General features: G+C 40.1%; 1 protein-coding gene across 8 annotated transcripts in view; it reads right to left on the bottom strand.

Annotated features, from left to right (window-relative positions):
• CEMIP2 (cell migration inducing hyaluronidase 2) overlaps positions 1 to 13471 on the bottom strand; it is a 77542-nt gene that overhangs the window by 47644 nt on the left and 16427 nt on the right. For 2 of the 8 annotated variants that reach the window (XM_043514669.1, XM_043514667.1), the window contains one exon: positions 8845 to 8926. The exons of the other annotated variants lie outside the window; for them this stretch is intronic. The gene's annotated coding sequence lies outside the window, so the exon portion shown is untranslated. Of the gene's footprint in view, positions 1 to 8844; positions 8927 to 13471 lie in introns of those variants that run through there. 8 annotated transcript variants of the gene reach the window in all.

Raw genomic sequence — 13471 nt, 5'->3', positions numbered from 1 at the left:
CTTCCTTAGATGCAGTTATGTTAACATGTATAATCAGGACAAGCATAGATGTTCTGCATGCAGTAATTTTTACTTACAGCACAACTTTGTTGTTAGGAAAGGTGTGTCTGGAATGGTTTTATAAGCAGATCACCTGTATCCTGTTCAGCAAAGTCTCATGATACTTCTCTTTGCCAAGCTGCGTGGGTTGTGACACAAAGTCTGGGAGCTACATGACCTCTCCAGACCCTGGCACTTATCACCCAACATAGAGAAGGATTTTTGTTCCAGTTGCTAGCAACCTCTCTCTGAGGGAGCTAGTGACAAAGACCCATTAAAAATATGGTTCCCAGACCCCCACCATTCTTGTCAGTTGCTCAGAACTGACAAATCTTAATTTATGGTTTGCTTTAAAAGATACATAATTTGCACTATATTTCAATTTTTGTCTAATATTTACTGCAAGCAGCGTTCTGAAAGTCAGCATGTATCCCATTAAAATTTCTAGTTGTGTGATATTTGAGAAAGCTGAGTAAATTGAATATATGTGAAGCTTGATCTACTAAAGACTATAGATCCTGTTAAATAACACGTGCTGATGAATGATAGAAATAAGAGCCTACCAATAATGAGACAAAGACCCTTTATTCTCCTCTACTAACAAAGGAGTCCTACAGTATATATTCTAAAATGCCAGGCACATTGATGAAGGAGAGAAATTACAATGGCAATCTTATTCTGAAAAATAGCAGGAAGTTTTGTGTCTCACATGCTGCAAAATCTGATACTCCACTGTTCCTGGGTGAGAACCAGCCTGTTCAGTAACAGCCTGGATTACCCTTTTATAGAGGACAATGCATCTCCTATACACATAATGAAAGCTAAAATCATTGGAACACTAGCTAGAGAAGGAACAGCAGAGGGAAGCGCACAAATTGGCTCAAATCCTCTAGGGACTATCCCAAAGTTCCTTGCACCTGCTCCTTGTGGCAAATGGACTTTTCAACATTCTTCCCTTTATTTTTTCATAGCTGTTTCCCAAACTCATTTACTTAATTCCCACTCCCAGATTTACTATCCAATGTTTCATGAGCATTTGAAGAATAGTTTAAAATGCACATACAATAAAGAGAACTAGACTCAACTCAAACTCAACTACTAGACTTCTAAATAAAATACTGATTCAGATTTTATTTCAGAAAAATCAACATGTAGCCTTAAAGTCAAATTACTTTGAAGCCTCAGCCTTCTTTATGAAAGACGGCACCTATTGCAAACTGGATCAAACAAAGATATCCTTTAGTACAGCGAAGTGAGCTGTAGCTCACGAAAGCTTATGCTCTAATAAATTTGTTAGTCTCTAAGTGCCACAAGTACTCCTTTTCTTTTTAGTACAGTGGTTTTCAATTTTTTTTTCTGGCAACCCAGTTGAAGAAAATTGTTGATGCTGGAAGCTGGAGTGGATACAATTTTCTCAGGTGGTGGATCCAAAACTAAACCACATCTTCAGGCCGCAGATAGAGAAAGCGATTCATGAGTTCCTGGCTACGCAAAAGAAAGATGAAAAACCTTGCCAGCTCTTCCACCAGAGCCTGGGAATCAGGATTCTCCTGCTCCATCCCAAGATGCCTCGTAAGTGTGTTCCTGGTACTAAAAACAGCTGCAGTTGCAAAATACAAGTTTGGGGCAGAGGGGTTTGGGGTGTGGGGGTGAGGCTGGGAATGAGGGGTTCAGGGTGTGGGAGGGGGCTCTGGGTTGGGAGGTGCAGGCTCTGGGGTGAGGTTGGGGGCGCGGGGCTCAGGGCTGGAGATGGGGGTGTGGGTTTACCTTGGGCAGCTCCCTGTCAGCAGTGCAGCAGGCATGCTAAGACAGGCTTCCTGGCACTGCAGACCGCGCCAGCAGCAGGTCTGGCTCTTAGGCTGGGAGGGGGGGGGCACGGAAGGGGAGAGAGGGCCGGGCCCAAGGGGCATCACACACTGCCCCCACCCCGAGCACCCACTCTGCACTCCCCATAGGGCGGAGCGGGTGCTCGGGGCAAAGGCAGCGCACGGAGTCCCCTCACCCCCCAACCTAGGAGCCGGACCTGTTACTGGCCACTTCCAGGGTGCAGTGTGGTGTCAGAACAGGTAGGGGCTAGCCTGTCTTAGCCGGGCAGCACCGCCAACGGGACTTTTAACAGCCGGTCGGCGGTACTGACCAGAGCTGCCATGACCCAGTGCCTTACATTCCACAACCCAGTACTAGATTTCGACCCGCAGTTTGAAAACCAGTGTTCTAGTACAATAATTCTGACCAACCAGATGTGTGGCACTTTAGAGCAGACTCATAACCCAAAGACATGAATCTGATCTGAGAATTTTCAGATACAAGAGTAACACTTAACTTTAAGATAAAATGCCTGAATTTATAACACTCAAATCACAAAAGTTTCAGATAGTGTAAAAAAAAAAAAAAACAAAACCCACCCACAGATCCACCACTTAATACGTTTTGTTTAACAGTATAAACCAAACCCAGAGGAGGTATTCAAAGTTTATTTTATCCTTATGAAAGGATCCTACTTTAGAGAACATTTATCAGATCAAACTGAATAGTGCCATTTCACAAAGGAGACCATTTAATAAAGTTTTTCCTCTGTTTTCAACAAGAAATGTAAGGCTCTCTGGCACACAGTCTCAAGACAACCTACAGTAATTGTTTGAAAATAATTCATTTCAAACGTTTAGGAAATGTTGCAGGAAGTCAATGCTGCAATTCAAGTATATTCCATCATATCATAAAACTGATTTTAATACTTGCTTGGGACCATCATTTTGCTATTTGTAAAAGTTTCCGAATTTTCCATTTAAGGGCAAGTGTTGTTCTTCCAGAGACAGGTGGGAAAGATACCTCAGAACCACCAAACCCCTCTCATCTCTCCCAGAAAAATCAAAATTAAATTCAAAAGACTACCATGAATGAGAGGTCTTGTACAATCAACAAGTTTACAGTGCAGCTCTGCTCATTCCTCTTTGCCATATAACAATTATTTAAATATTGTGAATTTCCTTCTTCCTTTTGTCATTTTAAATTCTATGGCAGAAAGAATGGTTTTTATTTTTCAATTTTAATCCTTTACACTAATGATTTTATGTTACTGACTTTTTGTTTTAAAGTGAGACATCACATTTGAAATTGTTGGTTTTATTGTTCATTTGTACTTTATGGATGATTTTAGACAGTAACATACCCACCCATCTACACTGCAATTAGACACCTACGGCAGGCCCGGGCCAGCTGACTCAAGCTCACAGGGCTCAGGCTATGGAGCTGTTTCATTGTGGTATAGACATACCAAATCAGTCTGCAGCCAGAGCTCTAGGACTCTCCCACCTAACAGGGTCATCGATCCCAGGCTCCAGCATAAGCCTGGACATCTACACCACAATTAAACAGCCCTGCAGCCCAAGCCCGGGGCAGCTGCAGGTGTCTAATTGCAGAGCAGACATGCCAATAAATACTAAGGCCCTGTGCACAATATAGCTGTGCAAATGACTGCATTTACATGTTTTGGCTGAGGTACAGCCTAAGTCTTTCTGTACTATATAAAGTGGACATTTTCCTGCCAGCTCCTGTTCAACTCAGCTTGTCCCCCTACCATTTTTGATTCACTCTCCACATCAAGCATGTTTCACCCACAATAGGAATTCACTGTTTCCTCTTCAGCAGCCCCTGTGTCACCACAATTACAATGGAAGAAAGCAGAACAAGAGGGAGATCCTCTGTAATTCAAGGCAGCAATGACAGTGGCCAGAGCAGCAAGAGCTATAAACACTGGTTTCATGGGGAACTAGGGGCGGTTTGAAAGAAACACTGGCTTGCATCTCAGGCTCCTCAACTACACAGAAGGAGCAGCTTTTTATGGGGAGTTTCATGCTCTAGCCATCTGTCCTTGATGGTGCACCTCCTAAAACAAAGAGTCCTCTGCTACAATTCCAATTAATTAGAATCACTGGTTATCTATTTTTACTTTGCAGTTAATTTTTGGAATTATTCTAGTACAAGTGAAAGTTATCTAATGATTTTGTGATGAATTAACATAGCTGTCACGAAGTTGTTCAGAATTCACTACAAATCTGCCATGTAATTTAGGTGTCCTATGTTACACAATACAGAGGACCTTTCATGTAAGAATGCTCAAAATTATACTCCTCTCCCCCCACAACAGAAAGCTTTGCATCTTTTTATCTATTATATATTTAAGGGCTTTATTCAGAGCAACATTTAAGCACATGCTTAAATACCACTCGAGAGGTGAAGTAGTATGTGCTTAACAGGTCATTAACTTTAAACGCATGCTTAAGAGCTGTTCAAAATAGGACTGTTTTCCTACATTGAAACCTAAAGCACCAGAAATTGGTGTTACTACTCTGACAACCAGAAAAAGAAATCTACCTCTACTTCACAGAGGAAAGATTAATGTATTTGAAAGGTGTTTTGTTTTTTAAAGTCGCTATTGCAATAACCAGAACTATAAACAGCTAACAGGATCTCTGTTTTCAAAGTTTTAGCTTCAAACATGGGTGTGCCTAAAAAGAAAAGGCCTATTTTCAGGAGTGCTGATGACACACAACTGCTGTTGGCGTCGATAGAAGTTGTAGATGCTCAACACATTAGAAGTTCATGCCACACTTATTTAGATGATTAAGTATGGATTTAGAGGACTAATTTTAGGCACCTTTCTAACATTTTACTAGCACCCTTTTAAAAAAAGAATTTAAAGAATCCATTCTGGGAACATGGTCTGACGCTAGCCAAGATGAGGAGTCAAGTCCTCTTCTGGCCTTGAATGATTATCCTGGGTAAACACTTACAAACCTTCAGAGTCACTGTTCCAGAGCCCTCCGAGCATCCAATCCTGAGAGACTATTTAAAAAAGCAAAACAAGTTTACTTCCTAACTCCATCATAACATAATGCTTCTTTAACACACAATATTTTAAGGATTTCTAGTTTGCTCAGGTCATTAAAAAAAAAAAAAAAAAAAGATGCTAATACTGCTGCTCTTGGCTATAAAACTACAGTTCCTGTTCATGAACTTCTCTCACACAGTGTAATCTCAAACTGAACAGAACTCAGAAAGAACAAACAAAGACATCAAAGAGGACATCTCTTTCATGTAACATAATACTTGCATTGATCACTACAGCTTTCTTAGTACATAGCCAGACTATTGTTTGGTATGGAGCAATGAGATTAAAAGGTAGAGATGGAAATCCAAACTGTAAGAGAGGTAGAGGGGAATGAACTAAAGGATGCAAAATGGCTTACAAATTAGCAACAAAGTCTGATATGTTAAACAGAAAACATGGGTGATTTTCTGAATTTCTGACATGTACAAATTTACCTGTCTGGAACCTAGTTATCAGCTATCACAGGGATTTTATCCCACAAAAGACAAAACAAAACATTAGTCTTCGACAACGTCCCTAAATGCATCAAGGCTCCAATTCAGCAAATCACTTAAGAATATGCTTAACTTTAAGCATGTGAGGAATCCCAATGAAGTCAGGTTAAGCACATCTAAGTGCAAGTACATTTCCTTCTCAGGCACACTTTTTCCTTCACCATTTTTAATTTTTAAAATGTTTATATACTGTAATGATAGACTGTTTAATAAGAACCTATCCTTACTTATCCACATTTATAAAAGGAAAATAAAGCACATGCTGCAGGTGCATAAAGAAACACACAAATAGTATGGAATGCAGAATAAAAAAATATTTTTAATAAATGAGAAACCCTGATGGGCTACATAATGTGTAAAGTTACTGCGAATATTTTATGTCACACTGTTTACTGAACACAATTTAAAGTGGTTTATTTTCCCCCAGATGGTGGTATTAGAAAGTCAGATGAAATAGAAAGCAGAGTGTAATCAGTAAGCTGTAGAGAGTCTCGGACAAGACAGAACAGAATTTTTAATATGTCAGCCAGGAGAAAAATAAACCTGGGTTTCTGCATCATATAAACCCAGACTTTTTGAAGGCTCAAAAATCTCAGACTTTTTGAAATGTCTCAGTGAATGGATGAGACAATGGCATTCAGAGGAAGGGTCACATTTATTAGCTCTGGTCTACATTATACACAGCTCAATTTAAGTTTTTAGTGTAGACATGATCTTAGGAAACTTTTGGGAAAGGAGGAGCCTATACAGGAGGGAGGGGCTCCACCTAAACCAAAACAGAACCAAATTGCTGGCATGCAAAATTTAAAACATCCTCAAAGAGTTTATAAAGGGCTGGGGGAAAGCTGACAGGTGTGGTGAGACATCATTTAGAGTATGATTTATTAAAGGGGATACTCTATATCCTAGCAAAGAGGAGAGGATAGAAGATAACATACAGGTAGGAACAGAAAAGAAACACCCATCGAAAAAGAGTCCCATTCAATTACACCACATGAAGGCAGAAAAATAAATATTGACAAATTTTATAAGTGCTTGTATACAAACACTAGACATCTAAATACTAAGATGGGTGAACATGAGTGTCTTGTATTAAAAAAGGATATGGATATAACGGGTGTCACTTGATGGAATGATAATAAACCACGGGACACAGTGATACTAGTATTCTTGCTTAAATTTAGGTATAGTAGTACATACCTAAATTTAAGCAAGTAAATAGTCCCATTGAAGTCAAGAGGATAATTTATGTGCTTAAAGTTAAGTATGTGTGCAGGAGTTTAGCTGGATCACAGCATTAGAAATCCCCTGGTGGAAGATACTACAGAAGTGCAAAGTAGTATAGAATACTGAACTTCTCTTAACAGCTCATCAAAGATGAGGCTCATGAGAAATTGTATTTATAAATGGCTGAAGTCTTTAAAAGAACAAAACTCCAGGAGTGCAGGTATCCAAGGTAGCCAGACAGCCCAGAACCTACTAACTGTTTCAAAAATATGTTTGAAAAGTAGTGATGACACTCTTTAAGAAGAGAAGACATGGTTCTGGCACTTTTTGGGTGACTATAATACATTCAAAGTGAGAGGGAGATCAGACCACCTATCTTATGTATATGGCTTACATAAACATTTGAGTTATAAGGCTCTCTCATATGTACAATATGCAAGAGAGAACAGTAAAATACTGTGGATGGATCCAGCACAGTGTCAAACTCATTCAGAAGAAAGGACCAGAGCCCATGTTCAATTATGGTCCAGGAGCTGGGATATAAAAAAGGATGTCATACTCCCCTCAAACCATGACAGAGCTCCCCGATGTTAGTTGGACATTTATGAAGAGATCAATGGGAGAATACAGCTTTTATGTAATAACCAAACTTTTATTATTTATTCAGCATCATTCAGCGATAGAACCCACTTCTGTTTTATTTCTTCCTTCTCCATCGCTCCCTGTTCGCCGTGTCTCTTGTTTTCCTCTCCGTCTTTTCAGGCAGCCATTTCAAACCCACACCTCTTAAGGGCTTCACTCCCACTCCCTTTCCCAGTCTGCTAATATAGTCAGCAATTAAATAGTTAAAATTGGCATGTAAGTGTCATCACTGGGCTTTAGAGTTGTCACTCCAGTGAGATTAATAAAAACAAGGGAGTTCAACTGAATCATTGATTCAGGCTGTCTGCAGACTCAGGCAGATGTCACTGCAGCATTTAGACTTTGTTTGCTTTGGCAGGTTCTCTCTGAAGCCATGAGGACTAAAATTTATTTTTAAAATGCTTAGGTCCCAAATAATCTGAAGCTGTCACGTAAATGCATAATGCAAATTATGTACAATGGAGTCACTAAAAATGGGTATATAATCTTTTTTCTTCTATTTTATTTTTGTAACATTCTCTAGGTGTGAGAGAGACAAGAAAAACGTGTTCTGTAAAAAAATAATCACATATGGAAAGGAAAGGAAAAGGAAAGTATTCAATAGCTGAAATAAACATTTTAAAAACAAAACCAAAGTTTTGAATCTACTGTTAAGTTTTCATTCTGCTAAAATGGCAGCTGAAAGTAACAACATAATATTTTGCAATATTTTGGCACATTCAATTTGAGGAACTCAAAGCACTTGCACACATTAGTCAAGCAAGTCTCACAATATCCTGTGAGGCATGGTATCTAGTTTTTTCTTCCATACGACTGTAGTACACCTTTTTCTAGTTTATCATGTGCGTCAAAGTTAGAGGGAACTGCTAGTCTGCCCCTTTGTCAGCTTGTCTTGCAATAGTGACCAGAAAAGTTTATTTAAATTCTAAAGCAAGTTATCTTGAACATCCTCCTAACATTGCTGCATTCATAACATTTCTTGCTCAAAAAACACACATTTTCTTTAAGCTACCTTTTTCATTTCCCTTCCAAATATTACCGTTAGCAAGAAGATATTTAAATGAATCCTTGTCTATAACAAATGATTATTGAATCATCCTAGTTTCCTTGCTGAGAGGAGACTCTTTCGATAGCAATCTGCTTTTTTTTTTTTAATAGAGTTAAATTGGTTAGTCTTAGATACTACTATACTAGTATTAGATACTACTATATTAGATACTACTTCCTTAAGTTACATTTGGGAGGAATTACTGGTAACACAGCATTTTTCTTATCCCAGATACTATACGGAATTAGTAAGTGTGGTGCTCTGTTGAGGTACGGAGAAACAACTTCCAGATTAGGAAATGGGAGTTGTAGGTAGGGAGTTTCAGGATGTATGCTTGCACATGGACATGGCAGTAGTTCCAGCACACAGAAGTAGCTCTGATTCCCAGCTGGGAACAAGCATTATCAAAGTAATGCCATTTGGACTCCCTACAACCTCAAGTTTTAATCACATACTTTACAGTAGCAGCCCTCAGAGTCTCAGCAATACACCATCTATCATACCTGAACTGGCTCATCTGGGAAAGTCTTCTCAGGACATCACTAATAGCTCAAACTGGTTCTCAAACTCTTCCACTCTCTGGAACTGAAAAACAGGTATGCTAAATCCTACCCACTCCAAATTAATTGGTGGAGCTCATAAGAGCAGTCCTAGACTCCGGCCAAGGCCTTTCTTCCACAAGAAAGATCCCAAACAATTTTAAGCTTCATTTCAGACATCAAAGAAATCCACACACCATTGCAAAAACTTGCCTAAAACTACAACACCATGTGGACTCAGGCACATAAGTAATACCTCTTGACTTCACCTGTAAGGCTGGCTGAGGTCAGTGTACTAGTCAGACATAACATGGATATTCAACTCATGATTTCCATCGTTCTAGTCTCCCTAAACAGGGGGATAAATCCAGACAGTCTGCAAATAAGTCCCCCTTCCACACTCTTGTTCCCTGCCTTCCCCCCTCATTCCTAGTGACTGATATTTCCACACACAGAAATGGGGAGCTCATTACCAGCGACGGCTGTGGACCTCTCAAGTAGCCAGGCTCCATGTAAACATACAGGAGCTCAGGGCAATTTGCCTGGTAGGCAAGGCTTTCTGTCCGATGCCACCCTCCAGATCCCAAAAGACAATACCACTGCAATAGACAAAGTGGAGCTCCATCACCACCTTATGCCAAGAAGCAACCAGGTTCTGGAACTGGTGTGTTCAACAGAGCATAATTCCCACAGTCCTTCACTTAAACAGGCATAAGTAACTACCTGGCACACCACCTCAGTAGCAAGTACTCAGAGCATCCCAAGTGGTCTCTGAAGGATTATCCCTTGTGGACTAATATATGCTGGCCATCATATAAATCATAGAATCATAGGACTGGAAGGGACCTTGAGAGGTCATCTAGTCCAGTCCCCTGCACTCAAAAAGGCAGGGCCAAGTATTGTCTAGACCATCCCTGACAGGTGTCTGTCTAACCTGCTCTTAAAAATCTCCGACGATGGAGATTCCACAACCTTCCTAGGAAATTTATTCCAGTGATTAACCACCATGACAGAAAGTTTTTCCTGATGTCCAACCTAAACTTCCCTTACTGCAATTTAAGCCCATTGCTTCTTGTACTATCCTCAGAGTTTAAAAAGAACAATTTTTCTCCCTCCCCTTTTACATACTTGAAAATTGTTATGCCCCCCCCATCTTCTCTTCTCCAGACTAAACAAACCTAATTTTTTCAATCTTCCCTCAGAGGTTATTTTTTCTAGATCTTTAATCATTTTTGTTGTTCTTCTCTGGACTCGCTCCAATTTGTCCACATCCTTCCTGAAATGTGGCGTTCAGAACTGGACACAATACTCCAGTTGAGGCCTAATCAGTGCAAAGTAGAGCAGAAGGATTACTTCTCATGTCTTGCTTACAACGCTCCTTCTAATATATCCCAGAATGATGTTCACTTTTTTTTGCAACAGCATTACACTGTTGACTCATGTTTAGCTTGTGGTCCACTATGACCCCCAGATCCCTTCCTGTGGTAGTCCTTCCTAGGCAGTCAGACCCAGAACTTAAATATATATCATATTAATTGTATGCATTATTCACACCATATATTAGTATGCATTAAGTACCAACAACATTAAGCACAAATATTATAACAGTGATATGGCCTAAAAAGGCCTAAACCATAACCCTGTTAATTTATGCTAAGTAAGTATTTGGCACAAGCAGATAGGAAACCTGTCAAAATGAAGATACATTCATTCTATGTCTTAGTACAAGACTCACGGATCAGTAGCTTCATGGAATGCTAGTATCTAAAACAAAGGTAAGGAAGGAACAGAACAACAAGTTAAGGAACTGGAACAAACTGCTGGGCTGGATTTTAGTGATGTGTGAAGACATGTGTAACTTGTAAAATCATAAATACAAGCTGAAACATGTAATTCGGGGAGCACACATTCTGCATAAAGTGTATGTAACATCGCTGCACAGGACCGCTGTTCGGGGACAGGTATCATATAGAACCTTTTTCCTGTACCATATTAATGAACCTGACTGATACTGATTATTTGGTCTAAAGTATATTTCATAATGAAATAATGAACCAAAGTCTGGTCAAGCAAATGACTATACAATTTATCAACCTGTTGTTCAGCAACATTGCTAACAAGTGCCCCCAGTTCTGTTCCAAAGAAGGAAGAAGTCCCAGCTATCAGACACTTTTCTCCTCTCCTGGTCAAAAGATGTATTATCCACCTTCCCTCTGGTTCCTAGGATTCTCAGAGTCACCACAGAGATCACACATGATGCAGCCAGAGCTTTCCTCATTGCTCTCTCTTGGGCAAGACAATTATGGTTCACACAGCTGCTACACCTAGTGCAAGACCTCCACATGCAGGATATTCAAGAGAGAGACTTTATTCAGAACCAAGGTCAGATTCTTCACCCCCTCCCAAAGTCCCTGAATTTCATAGCAAACATGTCAGCTGGCTGAGCTACACAAACAGGATTTGTTCTGCAGAGGTCTGCAGGATTTGTTCTACAAGACATCTCAGCTAAAACAGAAAACCATCCAGCAGAATCCTTTCAAGGGGAAGTGGAAACAATTCTGCATATGGCCCTCCCAGGAAGGTGTGACTCTTTCAAAAAGATCCTGTTTGTAAAATCCTATGTTCTCCAACTAAAAGCAAACAAGACCCAACATCACTTCAGTCAGAGTCCACTTAGCTGCAAACTTCATCTGTCACCCTCCAATCCAGCCTTCTATCACCTCCTGGTGACCAAGTGCTTTAAAGCCCTGAGCCAGGCTTTTCCATCAACCAGAGAACCACCTCCACCCTGGCACCAAACTATTGTCTTAACCATTCTTATAAACCCCCCATTTGAGCTATGAATGACTACTCACTTTACCATCTCTCCATAAAGATTCCTTTCCTAGTGGCAATCATCTCAGCTAGGAGGGTGAGCAAGATTCAAACCTTGATTCAGATCCACAGTATACAGGATTCCATAAGGATAAAAAGATGTTGAGGTCTCACCGCAAATTCTTATCTAAAGAGGTTTCCAAATTTCACATGAATCAGTCAGTCACTTCTTTGCTAAACCCCATTCAAACCATTGGGAAGCTAGATTATACATTACATTTCATTAAATGTAAAGAGAGACCTTTGTTAGTATCTACAGAGAACAATGCCATTCAGGATCTCTCTTATTTGTAGCATACAGGGACAATTCCAGGGGTCAATTTATTTTGAGAGATTGTACATAAGAATGGCCATACTGGGTCAGACCAATTATACAATAATTAGGCAGCATACCCTTACTTATTACAAAACATTAGGGCCTTTCCCCTCCCACAGGTATCAGGGTTCATTCTACTAAATCTAAAGTGGCTTACATGTTACCCCAGATTTGAGGGGTAAGTGTACCCAAGATTTTGATCGAGCCAATTGCAATCATATTACGTGCATTCAGCCATCATGAATTAATAAAAATAGACCACCACCTACTTAAGGGTTAATTTGAACAAGCAAAGTTTCTGGAGGTCAAATACATTTGCAGGCTTCCAGTCTCTACGAATCAGAATGGGAGGAGAGGAGAGAAAAAGTCAACAATTGAGACGAAAGCAAATTAGTGAATGAGAACCTTGGAGTTTGGGCGCCTTTGATACAGAAGTTTATTATGACTAAGACTGTTAAGAATGTTTGTTGATAAATAATGTATTGATGTTAGGAGATGTGATGACCTCGTAGGGGTCATTATGATGTGTTTGTAAAAGTTAGCTGTAGAAGGATTAGATAATAGAACGTACTTTGGAGCAGTCCTCTGAAGCTATCCTGAGAGGGTTTTTTTCCTGACACCTTACTCCCTGGCAGGGAAGCAACCGACCATTGCTGAACTGCTGCAATTTACTCAATACCGTCCCAGATTTTACGTAAATATTTGGGATGTTCTAAACCTGTTTTGTGTCTGTGTGTGCTTAAATCAACAAATTGTAGTTTTAGATAAGAGCATGCTTAATGGTATTAATCTTTCATCAGCTGAAGCATTGTGTTCCCACTGATTTATTCCTGACACTGCCTGGAGTGAAACAGTAAAGTTACCACTGCTATGGGTTCTGAAAACTCTGGGTAACATATGCCGCTTACTTTAGGAATGTTTCTCTTCAAGAGATTTGTTGAGTGGCTACCTGGAGCTTTATCCACATATCAAAATATTGGGACCTGGCATCCAGGTTTGCAAGAACGTTTCTGCATTTTATTTAGCCAGGACTCTTAAGACTTTCCTCCTATCTGGTCTGGGAATAGCTTACTAGTCACCATGAATGGGACACAGACACACAATAACTGAAGAAAAACAAAGCCCTTACCTTACAGTAGTGTTTCTCAACCTGGTGACCCCCTTTGGACTAAAAAAAAAAAAAAAAAAAGTAGCGACCTTCCCTTACTAAGACTTGAAAAAATTGCAACCCCCTACCTTAAATATCATTAAGTTATGACTAGTACTCATGGCTGGTATTGGCAAGCAGGGCACTTGCCCAGGGCCCCATGACACAGGGGCCTCACAAAGCTAAGTTATATGCTTCAGCCCCAGGCAAGGGGGCTCGGGCTTCCAGCTGCAGGCAGTGAGGGGCTGAAGCAT

This window comes from Dermochelys coriacea, chromosome 5 (assembly GCF_009764565.3).
Source record: "Dermochelys coriacea isolate rDerCor1 chromosome 5, rDerCor1.pri.v4, whole genome shotgun sequence".
Taxonomy (NCBI): Eukaryota; Metazoa; Chordata; order Testudines; family Dermochelyidae; genus Dermochelys; species Dermochelys coriacea.
Note: the sequence above shows the minus strand (reverse complement) of the source record. Positions and strands in the feature narration are given on the sequence as shown.